This window comes from Rhinopithecus roxellana, chromosome 15 (assembly GCF_007565055.1).
Source record: "Rhinopithecus roxellana isolate Shanxi Qingling chromosome 15, ASM756505v1, whole genome shotgun sequence".
NCBI lineage: Eukaryota > Metazoa > Chordata > Mammalia > Primates > Cercopithecidae > Rhinopithecus > Rhinopithecus roxellana.
The window spans coordinates 122339325-122352737 of record NC_044563.1 but is presented as its reverse complement, the minus strand read 5'-3'; positions in this window follow the sequence as shown (position 1 = coordinate 122352737).

Here is a 13413-nt window from a genome sequence, read left to right as displayed (position 1 = left end):
AATGACAGAAATGAAACAAGAATCCTATTTGGTTATCCATTGCTGTTTAACAAAACACCCCAAAATTTAGTGGTTTAGAACCACCATTGTATCTCTCTCCCTCCCCATTTTGTGGATCAAGAATTCCAAAAAGATTTGGCTTCGTAGTTTATATTCTATGAAGCATCAGGCGCAGATGGTGAGGATTCAACTTCCAAGGTGGTTTCTTCACTTACCTGTCTGCCTCCTCGGTGCTTCTTGGCATCTTTTCTTCACCATGTGACATCTTTTCCTCTAGGACCTATCCACAATGCCTGGGATTCTCACAGCTTGGTAGTATCAGTGTGGCCAAACTTCTGATATGATGGCTGCTTTGTAAGAGGGCAAAGTGGAAACTGCCAAGCCAGCTAAGGGCTATGTCTGAACTGGCGTAGCATTACTTCTGCTGGTTTTTTGCTGTGGGGTTTGTTTGTTTTCCTTTTTGTTTTGGTCAAGATAGTCACAGGACCCGTGCAGATTCAAGAAAGAGAAGTAGACTCCTTCTCTTGATCGGGGAGTGGCAAAGCCACTTTGCAGGAGAACATTGAGAGGGATGGGAGAGATATTGCAGCCATTTTTGCAATATATCATCTTCCACGAACTCAAACCTCTTTGAATCGACATCCAGTGATGTCTCCACTACACAAAACTGCTTGATAGGAAGAACAACAACGACTAATCAATCAATGCATGCAATTTAAAACATGTGTATTAATGGCTAAAATATTTCTATCTGATTAAACTTCTAATTCAGCCATGAGTAGGCAATATCTTATACTGCTCTTACTAACAAACTCACTTAATTATGCATAGAGAAATGGTCAAAACTCACCTTTTATATAGCCTCTACTATAAGTCCTTGTGTTGCTGTGAACCTGACACCTGTTTGTATAACTAGGCCCAGCTTGCTACCCAACCAGATCTTCAACTGTCTGCCTCTTCCTTCACCGGTGCCCACATAAACCCTTCCTCCTGTGCTGTCTTTGAAGTTTTGTTTGTTTGTTTGTTTATTTGTCGGGCGGTCTCCACTGTCCTGTCTATTCTTTTTGCCAACTTTCAATGCTTATCCAAGATATAATAACCCACTTTCCTGCCAAAGACACAGAAACTCACCCACTTATAGGCATATATTGCAGCCTAGCATATAAACCCCACCATTCTGCTCCCCAACTTCCCTCTAAGCACACAATAAAACCAGACAAAAATCTCTATGTGAACAAAATCCCAAATAAAAGGTACAGGTAGAGAATAGAGAATCCCTGCGTATTGGTGGCAAGAAATAAAAATAGAAATTACCTTGTAAAGACTCAGAAGTTGAGGTGTTGGTATGGAAAAGAACATCAGGAAGCAGGATAAGAGGTTCTTGAGGAAGAGGGAAACAAGATGGGACTTATGCTTTAATATGAGAATCTGGAGAAGAGCAAATGGGGATAGATTGGAGTGGAGATTTATTTGGGGGATCATTCCTTTATATAGGCAAAAGATGTTGAGCACCTGAGCACAGGTGAGACAGGATAGAGCAGTTTTTAAAAGTACTGAAGGAGGCTGGGCGCGGTGGCTCAAGCCTGTAATCCCAGCACTTTGGGAGGCTGAGACGGGCGGATCATGAGGTCAGGAGATCAAGACCATCCTGGCTAACCCGATGAAACCCCATCTCTACTAAAAAATACAAAAAACTAGCCGGGTGAGGTGGCGGGCGCCTGTGGTCCCAGCTACTGGGGAGGCTGAGGCAGGAGAATGGCGTGAACCCGGGAGGCGGAGCTTGCAGTGAGCTGAGATCTGGCCACTGCACTCCAGCCTGGGTGACAGAGCGAGACTACGTCTCAAAAAAAAAAAAAAAAAAAAAAAAAAAAAGCACTGAAGGAAAGTTTTAAAAACTGCTTAGAGTTAGGGGTGAGGGAGAACACAACCAGTCGTATTAGAATGTTGAACAGACCCTTTCTTTTGTTAGCTGTGAGAAATTCCCTATGGATCAGTTTGTCAAATGACCTTAGGTATCTTTGCTTCCCAGCAAAAGTAGTGCCTCATGCTTTTGAAAAGTGCCTTGAAATAACAGTTATTACCTTAGTCAGTGATGCTGCAAAACAATTTTGTTCACCACATAAAACAGAAAAACATGCCTGGCTTTCTTTGCAGCAAAATTTTAAAAAATGTCCAAAGTCCACATGCACGAATGGAAACAAGTATAATCAAATGGCCAACACAGAAAATGCCAAGTGATGTGCCTCTTAATAATTGTCCTCAGTAGTGCACTGCTCTCATTTTGGCAATTAACTACAAGGCAATGCTTGGCTTCCTGTATTTGTGCATATTCTTCTAAAAGTGCTGAAGTTGTATCATTTAGTTTCTTGTTATTGTTGCCTTGTTTTCTAGGTTTTTCACCGTAGTCCTGCTCATTTTCAATTGTTATGGTTTTCATAAATAATTTTTAGTTAAATGGCAAGTATAAAAAGTGTATAAAATATTTCTATTTAAAGATCTGTTGATCATGAAAAAATGGTGACTCTTACACATGGTAAGCTATAAAATCTTCAAAACTGTTTTCAGAACAGAGCAGAAGTAGACACCATTTGGAAAAGCAGTGACTTATAGCAGGAGTGAAGCTGGCAGAACCTTAGAAGTATATTTCAAAATAAGTTCAAAGTAAATTTAGAATTTATACATTTATAAGTCAATGATATAGGTCAGAGAGAGTAAACTCTGTTAAGAACAGGGATTTTTGTTTGTTTACATAGTAGGCCCCCAATAAATTTTTGGTGAATAAATAAATGTGACAATCAAAATAGATAATCAAGAGACTGATGTAATCTTAGATTTCATTAATAGAAGTTTAATATCCAGAATAAGAAAAATGATCATTTGATTACTCTGCCACAGGAATTTCCACTTAGAATACGGCTTTTATGTCTAGAATATTGTGTATTACATTTGAAAAGAGGTAGAACACTAGAAGTATTCTAAAGGACCAAAATGTAAACAGGCTTGAAATCTTATGAGAATTAATTAAAGGATCCAAATAAATTTTGCTAGAAAAGTTTAGTGCTGCTGGCGTAATGGGATTCGAATATTCAGCTATTTGAACTAGATCACCTATGGAGAAACTTCTACTCCTGTGTGTCCAGTGATTTGCATCTTAATCTTTGGAATATCTGCTGTCAGTTATCTATAAAGCTTTTGGAAAACATGGCATGTAAGCACATCACAGCCACATATTTAATCTGGTAAGGTAACTAATACCTAGATTCAATTGTAACAATTGTCATTTGTGTAAGGTGCAATAATGGTATAGTATTCCTTATCTTATAGAGATACACTTAGAAACATTACAGATGAAATAAAAAATAAAAGCTCAAACCCAAGTGTCCCAAGAAAAAGAATCATTTTACAGTAATCTACCTAATGAGTGTGATCATCTCATGAGAATAAACATGTTAAACACTTTTTTCCTACCTCCCTTCAACCCCTCTTTATCTTATGCCACAATGGGATTTTGTCTCCAACTCATCCTACAAGACTTGCAGGAAGAATGATTACGCACTGTTTCTCAAAGTTTGGTTTCCTACTGTTTGCACTGGAAGTGTTCCAAACCAAGGGCTATTTTTTTAGTTCTTACAAGTCTATTTCAAAGACTTTAATTTTTTGTATGGATGAGGGCTAATTCTGAGTTACCTTCCAAGGGAGTCCTTTAAGGAATAATAAAATTTGATGCTCATAAACTAAAACTAACACATCATAAGTTCACTTAGAATCAGACTGCATAAAATTCTTGACAACACGTCAAAGTCCCTCTGTGTTCATGGATATGCAGATCATTAGAATCCCCAAAATTTTCCAGAGAAAAAATAATTATTACTGAATCATCTGTGTTGATTTAACCTGGTTGGGGTTTTTGATTCTTATTAATTAATGTATTTGTGAAATTTTTACTTTTTTTTTGGTCTTTTTATGATTGCTGTTTCTCATTATTATTTTTAGTTTTTTCCACCTCAATATAGTTGAAGTTCTTTTGCCCACTAGAAAATAAACATAGCTGTAGTGGGTGAGCTAAGGGTTTGTAACTCAATGTTAAGTGGGCTAAATCCAAAGCATCTCAGAATTTTGCTCTTTGAAAGCTCATTTCCCTTAAATAGATCTGTAAGTTGTATTAGTTTCTTATTGCTGCTGTAACAAATCAACACAAACACAGTGGCTTAAAACAACACAAATATATCATCTTACAGTTCTGGAGGTCAGAAGTCCAAACTTGGAGCCACTGGGTTAAAATTAACTTCCTTACCTTTTCAGCTTCTAAAGGCTTCCCCCTATTCTTGGCTTATGGGCCCCTTATTGCCTTTTCTGTACCAGCACTGGTTGGTGGAGTCTTCTCACACAGCCATCGCTCTGACACTCACTTTCCTCCTCCCTCTTTTACTTATAAGAACCTCGCAATTAAATTGGCCCAACAACATAATCTAGGATAATTTGTCCATCATGTGATCCTTAATCACATGTGAAAAGTCCATTATGCCATGTAAGGTAACATATTTACATGTTTTGGGAATTGAGACTTAGACACCTTTCAGGGGGTGTTATCCTTCCTACCACAGAAGTATAATTAGCCACAAATTAGAGGCACCTGGGAATGTTTCCTGTTGCCAGAAATACCATTCTTGGCTGATGGAGATAAGCTCCTGAAATCCTGAATTGGAGATGGCAGTTCATTTGGAAGAACTGAAATAATTTTATGAAAGGAATTAGAAATTATTAGAGTGGTACTATTGTATTTATAGCCCACGCGCAGTTTGCATTACTTATAGTTTTGCTAGTCAATCCAGAAACTTAACTACTATTTGGTAAATTGCATCCACAGAATACGTGCATCTTGACTTAACAACCACCTCCCAGATGAATCAGAAAATACCAGTCATTTCTAAAGTAGTTTGTACTTTGAAAAAAGTGACTCATTAGGCCATTGCTGCTTATTTACACAACACCTTGAGTTTAGTGTTTCGGTCATCTGGTAGAGCCTTAGAGAGACTGAAACAAAGGATATCCTTTAATGGAAGTTTATTCATTCAACTAGTATTTATTATGTCCTACATAATAATGTGGTGGGCATTGTGCTAAAAACTACATTTTCAATGGTGAAAATGAGCATCACCCCTGTCCTCCCTGGGTTTAGTCTAGTGAAAATAATTATGGGAAGAGGAAGAGACAGGTATGAAACAAGGTCACTAAGAAGTTGTATAGCACTAATAGTCTTGATGAGTTACTATAATGAGAATGTTTTGTCAGCAAGGGGAGGAGGCTTCTGAAAGGAAAAGGAAGACAATCAGATAGACAAGAATAAACTATTGCTTGCTTTAAGGATTTTCTCTAGGGTCAGTACAATTGTTTGGCAGGCATGTGCCCTCAATGGTATTGCTTAAGAAGGAAAATTTTTTTCCATTTCAATATGGCAGAATCCCTTATTTTCGGAAGCTTTGAGAAAATGGTTTGAAATAGCATGAAGTGACAATACAGACATGCCTTAAACTCCATGCTTCAATTTCCCTGATTGCAAATAGGAAGAATACTTATTAGGACAGAAATGTGAATTTCTATTTCTTTTATATCCTTTTTTGTGGATTCTGTGAGTTTCTTATTAAATAATGGGCAGTGAAACAAATTACTTTCATCTCTTGAGAAGCTTCCTTCTTTCTTAAATGATTCTGAACTTTTTCTCCCGTTTTTGAGCATTCATATAGATGAGCATATTTGAAAAACTGACCATAATGGAATAGTAAACATATCTGTAAAGCAACTGATTGTCACTATGGCAACATTGAATGTTTGACAGTCTTTCCATTATTCTCTGTTGCTATAGTAATAAAACCTTGAATTCTGACACCATTTCCAAATTGTATTAAAATAAAGCCCTGTTCATCCCCCAGGAAGGAGGGAGAGCCAGTACTATCAATACGTAAAATGTATTAGCATGTCTCTAGCACTAAGACACAGATGACATGAGACACACTTTGCTGCATTTTAATCAAACTGGAAAACATGCCTAAAAAGTAGAAAAATAAAGAGGAAAAATACACAAAGTAGAACAAAAGTTATTTTTGTTATTAAAAATCAGCCTTTTATCTTAAATACATATAAAAACAGCTTTCATTTATGACCTGTTAAAATTTAACATCCAATATTATTGCAGAAGGAAGAGCAGAATCTTTTTTGTTTCTTTTTAGAACAAAATATAGTAGAATAATTGGCAATTAAGGGCCACAAAAAGGAGTAAAAATATCTCTTGGGGTTTTGAGAGGCTTTCATATATTACATTGAATACATTATATTCTCATCTACTTTTAAACTTACAATCAGGAACCAGAATATTATTATATTACTTTTTATTTTTTAAGAGACAGGGTCTTGCTCTGTCATTCAGGCTGGAGTACAATGACTTGATCATAACTCACTGTAGCCTCAAATTCCTGGGCTTACGTGATCCTACCCCTGCCCTCACCTCAGTCTCCTGAATAGTTAGGACTACAGGTACATGCCATCACACCCAGCTACTTTTGAAATGTTTTGTAGAGATGAGGTTTTACTATGTTGCCCAGGTTGGTCTCAAATTCCTGGCCTCAAATGATCCTCCCGCCTCAGCCTCACAAGGCATTGGGATTGTTGTTTCTTTTGCCTTTTCCTCTTCAGCAAAACATTTATACATATTGTTTCTATTGCTGAACAACCCAAAAAGCCTTGCCAGGAATCATAGCTCTTGCATTTAAAAAATTTAAATGAGCTCAACATAAGTTAAATGAAAGGCAACTTTTCTTAGCAATCTTAGGATTCCATTTACATTTCATTGCTGTTATTGTGTATTGATCACAGACTCTTTTACTCTCCACAAATCAACTAAATAGAAAAAAAAATCAAGAACGTTGCTTATAGACAACACAGTCTTTGGAATTTAGGGCTAGGTGTTCCATGAAAATTGATAAAGAAGTGAACTAAAAGCAATGAACAATGTGGGATGAAAGAGCTCTCAGTCAGCTGCTAAACAATGATGGATTAACCGAGTGAGGCTACTATTCTAAGTAATTATATAATCATTGTCTATTCCATAACCTGAATTCTGTTTTTTTGTAATAAATAGTAAATGCAAGGTCAATGCTAGGTGCTGGAGATAAAATAAAGATTAACAACAAGATCCCTTCCTTTGACAGCTTACAACACAGTCAACAAATTTTGGAAAAAAGATTGTGGACTGTGAAGGGAGTTCTGTTGTCCTCCTACTCCACTAAAACCTTTCATGCCTTTTGGTCACCTCTAATGTAATCTTCTTGAGGGTATCAATCACATCCATTTTAAGTGATGGTACAGTATAAGGTTTTAAGTGCGCGGACTATTGGGGTTTAAACTCCAGCTCTGCCACTTACTAACTGTGCAACATTGGAAAGATACTTAATATCTCTTAGACTCAGTTTCCTCATCGAAAAAAATGTGAAAAATGCTAGTAGTCTTCCCACATAGGACTGTTATAATAGTTAAATAGATTAATACATAAGAAGGCTATACATCAGTGCTTGTCACAGAATAATATTCAACATTTATTAAATGAGTTAAGAGATATGGCCAGTGAATGAAAAGCTTCCAATTCAAAAAATCTGTGAAATTCTTATAAAAAGGAAATCAAGAATACATGCAAATAAACACAAACAAAGTTACAAAAAGACAGTAATTTCTCAAATAGAGACAACAACATGCATAGTCTTTACTACTAACAATGTGCGCATCTGTTTTTCTGTTGATACATCATCATATAAAAACAGCTGGATCCACTTTCACTAAATATTCAGGATGCATTTGGCATGGGGTGATGTAAAACATAGGCTATTTTGCATAAATAAAACTCATTCCTTAGGAGACTCAAAGAAGCAGGTGATCATACCACAGAAATACTAAAATTATTGTTCTACAAGAGGCCTTTTTGACTACCAAACAGGAGAGATACACAAAAAGTGATTTTTCAAAATGAGCTCCAAATAGAAAGTCACTAGGACACATGTTCTAAATTGCAAGCACAGATTTATACTTGATTTGTTTCTTTCACAGGACATTGCCTGTATAGGCACACTGTAATGAAGATAACATGATTTTCTAAAAAGAATTGTTAATAATTCTCCTAATCATGACTGGCCCATCTCATTACATAGGCTGTTCCAGTAGAAACCAAAGTTTGGCCAACCTCCCACTACAAACAAAAATGGCAACCTAACTACACTTTATGCTAGTTGGAGTGTCAGGACCCATTTGACTTCTCAAGATAGCAGATTGGTCTTTGAAACTTCAATCTGTCATCCCTGCTTCTTGCTATAATGATTACCATATAAACATAACTAGTGTCCCAAGATTTCCTATTTTTACCATTTATATGGGGCAAAAAAAACTAAAGGAAAACAATTGCAACAATTTCTAGAGGTACCATACTGGTTTTCCACTCAACGTAAATTTTTTAGAAACACAATTTGCTGTTGAAAGCTTTCAATGTTATTTACAAACCACTGTAATTTACCTGATGGGTAACAAAAATTGTAAGCGCTTTGATGGAACACTACAGAAAACAAAACAGAGTAAGTTTTACTTTGTCTAGTATTCTGTTAAATTCAGCAATATATATTTGCCAGCCTACGTGCCAGGTAATATGCTAGGTGCTGGCGATAAGACAGTAAAAAGGACCAAGTGCAGTGGCTCATGCCTGTAATCCCAGAACTTTGGGAAGATGAAGTGGGCAGATCATAACGTCAGGAGCTCGAGACCAGCCTGGCCAACATGGTGAAACCCTGTATTTACTAAAAATACAAACATTAGCCAGGCATGGTGGCACATGCCTTTAATCTCAACTACTTGGGAGGCTGAGGCAGAAGAATTGCTTGAACCCGGAAGGCAGAGGTTGCAGTGAACTGAGATCACGCCATTGTACTCCAGCCTGGGTGACAAGGCAAGACACCATCTCAAAAAAAAAAAAAAAAAAAAGGTTAGATGTACAGTATGATATCTAAATAGAATATGTATATGTCTAAAACTGTTATGAAAATTGAAAAATTGATCTGTTCTAAGATTGTCAGGGAAGAGTGAGTTTTGAAGAAAATAAGAATATGTCATAAGGACAAGAAAAGGAGGAAGCAGGGCATTGCAGGAAGAGAAAACAGCATTTGCAAAGGCAAAAATGAAAAAAGTCAATAGCAAAACCTGATAAGCATAGTTATTGTACAGCAGGGGTTATAATATGTTCACTGAGTTATTTTTTTCCTTAAGTAAACTGCATTTGGAGACAGCAGAAGTAAAGTGATATTTTCCCTTCTCTTTTGTTACATAATAAGCAATGAAATAAGAATATTTTAGTTAATTATATTCCTGCCTGCCTGTGGCCAGGCAGTTTAGAACAGCATTTGATAGAAATAAAATGAAAGACATATGTATTAGCCCATTTTCATACTGCTGATAAAGACATACCTGAGCCTGGGCAATTTCCAAAAGAAAGAGGCTTAATGGACTTATGGTTCCATGTGGCTTGGGAGGCCTCACAATCACGGCAGATGGTGAAAGGCATGTCTCACATGGTGGCAGACAAGAGAAGAGAGAGTTTGTGCAGGGAAACTCCCATTTTTAAAACCATTAAATCTCATGAGACTCTCATGAGTAAGCATAGACAAGCATGTCTCTACTCACTGACAAAGTCATAAGTAACAATCTGTAAGATTAAACTGATCATTACATTTTAAAGCATATATTTCATAATTACTTCCTATTTGATGGGAGAATACCTCCAAGAATATCCAGCAAGGATTTACCATTCATTCAGAATATTCCATCATTTATTTATCACATCTTTTTTGAGTGTCTGTTACATTCACTATCACGAGTACAGCACAAGAAAGACCCACCCCCATACTTCAATCACCTCCCACTGGGTTCCTCCCACAACATGTGGGAATTGTGAGAGTTACAATTCAAGATGAGATTTGGGTGGAGACACAGACAAACCACATCAACATATAAGTTCAAATTTTCTATTAGCCACATTTAAAAAAATAAAAAAACACAATTAGCTAAAGAAATAAGTTGGAGGTATCACACTTCCTCATTTCAAACTGTATTACAATGATACAGTATCAAAATAGTATGGTACTAGCATAAAACTATACACACATACCAATGGAACAGAAATAAATCCACTCACATACAGTCAACTAATCTTTGATATGGGTGTCAATGAATATATACAATATGCAATGTGAAAAGGATAGTCTCTTCAATAAATGGTGTTGGAAAACTTTTGTTATGTTGGATATCCATATAGAAAATAATAAAATTGGACCCTTATCTTACAACACATACAATAATTAACTTGAAATGGATTAAAGATGTAAATGTAAGACTTGAAACTCTAAAACTCCTAAATGAAACCATAGGGGAAAATCTCCTTGGCATTGGTCTTGGCAATGATTTTTTGGATAAGACACTGAAGCGCAAAGGAAAGCAAAAATAAGTGGTACTATATCAAACTTAAAGACTTCTGTACAGCAAAGGAAACAAAGTGGAAAACAAAGTGGAAAAGAAACCTATGGAATAAAAAATTTGTAAACCATACATCTGATAAGAGATCAATATCCAAAATATATAAGGAATTCACATAACTCAATAGCAAAAAAAAAAAAACCTGATTGAAAAATGGACAAAAAAATCTAAATAGACATTTCTACAAAATAGACATACAAATGGCCCATAAGTATATGAAAAGATGATCAACATCGTTAACCATCAAGGAAATACAAATCAAACCCACCATGACATGTCACCTTATAGCTGTTAGAATGGCTATTAGTTTTTAAAAAGACAACAAGTGTTGGTAAGGACGTGGCGAAAGGAGAAGCCTTGTACACTGTTGATGGGAATGGAAATTGGTACAACTACTATGAAAACCAGCATGGAGGTTCCTCAAAAAATTAAAAGTAGAGTAACCATACAATTCAGCAATTCCGCAACCCCACTACTGGGTATATATTAATAAGGAAATGTAATTAGTATGTCAAAGATATATCTACATTTCCATTTTATTGCAGCATTATTCATAATAGCCAAGATATGGAAATAACCTAAGTGTCCATCTATAGACGAGTTCATAAAGAACCTGTGGTATGTATATGTGTATACATACACACATACATATACATACACATAATGGAATATTATTCAGCCGTAAAAATGAAGGAAATTCTGCCATTTGCATCAAGAGGACGTTATACTAAGTGAAATAAGCCACATACAGAAAGACAAATACTGTATGATCTCACCTATAGGTGGAATCACAAAAACTTGAATTCTACACAGATGTAGTGGCTCACACCTGTAAGCACTTTGCGAGGCCGAGGTGGAAGGACTGCTTGAGGCTGGACGTTCTAGTCAGCCTGGGCAACACAGTGAGACCCTGTTTCAATAAAAAAAAAAAAATTGCCAGATGTGGCAGTGATGCCTGGGGTCCTAGGCAAGGTGGGAAAATCACATTTGCCAAGGAGTTCTAAACTGCAGTGAGCTGTGACCATTCCATTGCACTTCAGCCTAGACAATAGGGTCAATAGAGTAAGACTCTGTCTCTAAAAGGAAAAAAAAAATTAGAACTCAAAGAAGTAGAGAACAGAATGGTATTGCCAGGGCTGGGGGTTGGGAAGAAACCTCCAGTTATAAAATGAGTAAGTTCTGGGAATCTGCCATACAGCATGGTGACTATAGTTAATATTATATTGTTTACTTGAAATTTTGTAAGAAAGTATATCTGAAGTGCTCTCACCCCCTACCCCGTTCCCTGCCCACACAATGGTAACTATGTGTGGTGATGGATGTATTGATTGTGGTAATCATTTAACAATGTATATGTATATCAAATCGTCATCAATATATATAATTTTTATTTGTCAATCATACCTCAATAAAGCTGGAAACAATTTAAAAACAGGTAAAATTAATTTTAATAATATATTTTTCTTAACCCAATTATGTAAAATATTATAATTTCAACTTATAGTCAATACAAAAATTATTAGTGAGATATTTATTTTTTTCATGCTAAATCTTGGAATCCTGCATATATTTTACACTTATAGCACATCTCAATTCAGTATTTTTAAATCAGAAATACTTGATCTATATTTAGATTTCAAAAAGTTTACAATCGAAAAAGTATACACATAACCCAAATTTTCCAAATATACTTAGAAGTATCTAGTAACTTGAATCAAATATCAGTTTTTAAATTAAAGCTAATTAAAATTAATACAATTAAAATTCAGTTATTTGTACTAGTCACATTCTAATGACTCATCTGGCTATCACGGTTGGACAGCATAGTTGTAAAATAAGTGTGTAAGTACCTCTGGGTCAAATCTCTAGCCTGGACTTAATATTAAGAAAAATTAAATCAGCAAACAGGTTGGTCATGTAGTACTAATAGTAAACATTATGGATTACCTTCAAACTCTTCATTGTTGGTCCATATCCACTCAAACAAGATGTAGCTGAGAGGAAATAGTGAGGGTATTTGGAAAAGATACTTCAATTAGCAAAGAGACTGAAGTTAATTGGGGAAAGCTTAGAGTTCATGATATGAAAGCAAAAGTTTGTTAATACTGATTTACCATTCTTGTCCCCATTACTGAGGTAAATAAACAGATTCAAGTGGTGGACAGGCTCTGAACAGAACTGATAAGTGTCTGGTTATAATGGGGATAACGAGTTCTCTTACTTTTTTCACTGTACTCATAAAACAAAAAACAAAAAACAAAAAAACCACCCACCACAAACAAAATCCAAAATTATAAAATACAACTTGTATTTTTCCCAAAATTACAAAAGTTTCTTTTGATCTACGTAGGCAAAAGTATAGATATGCTTCTTTGACAAGCATGTCTATGCTTACTGACAAAGTCGTAAGTAACAATCTGTAAGGTTAAACCGATCATTACATTTTAAAGAGCATATTTCATAATTACTTCCTATTTTATGGGAGAGTTCCTCCAAGAATATCCAGCAAGGATTAACCATTCGTCCAGAATATTCCATCATTTATTTACCAAATCTTTTTTGAGTGTCTGTTACATTCTAGGCACTGCGTTATTCATAACGGTGAACAAGAAAAGCCCCACACACATAAAATATGTGTTAAAGCTGTCAGAGGAAAGGCCATGATGAGAGCTCGCTGAAGTAGGCTTGCAGATTTAGTAAATAAAAATTTTTATTTTTAAAAATTTAGCAAATAAACATATGGATACCAACTATTCCATTGGACAGATGAAAAATTATTTGCTTTTTATCTGAACTTCAAATTTAACTGAGCGTCCTATTTTTATTTGGCAAACCTACATGGAAGGGAAAGCT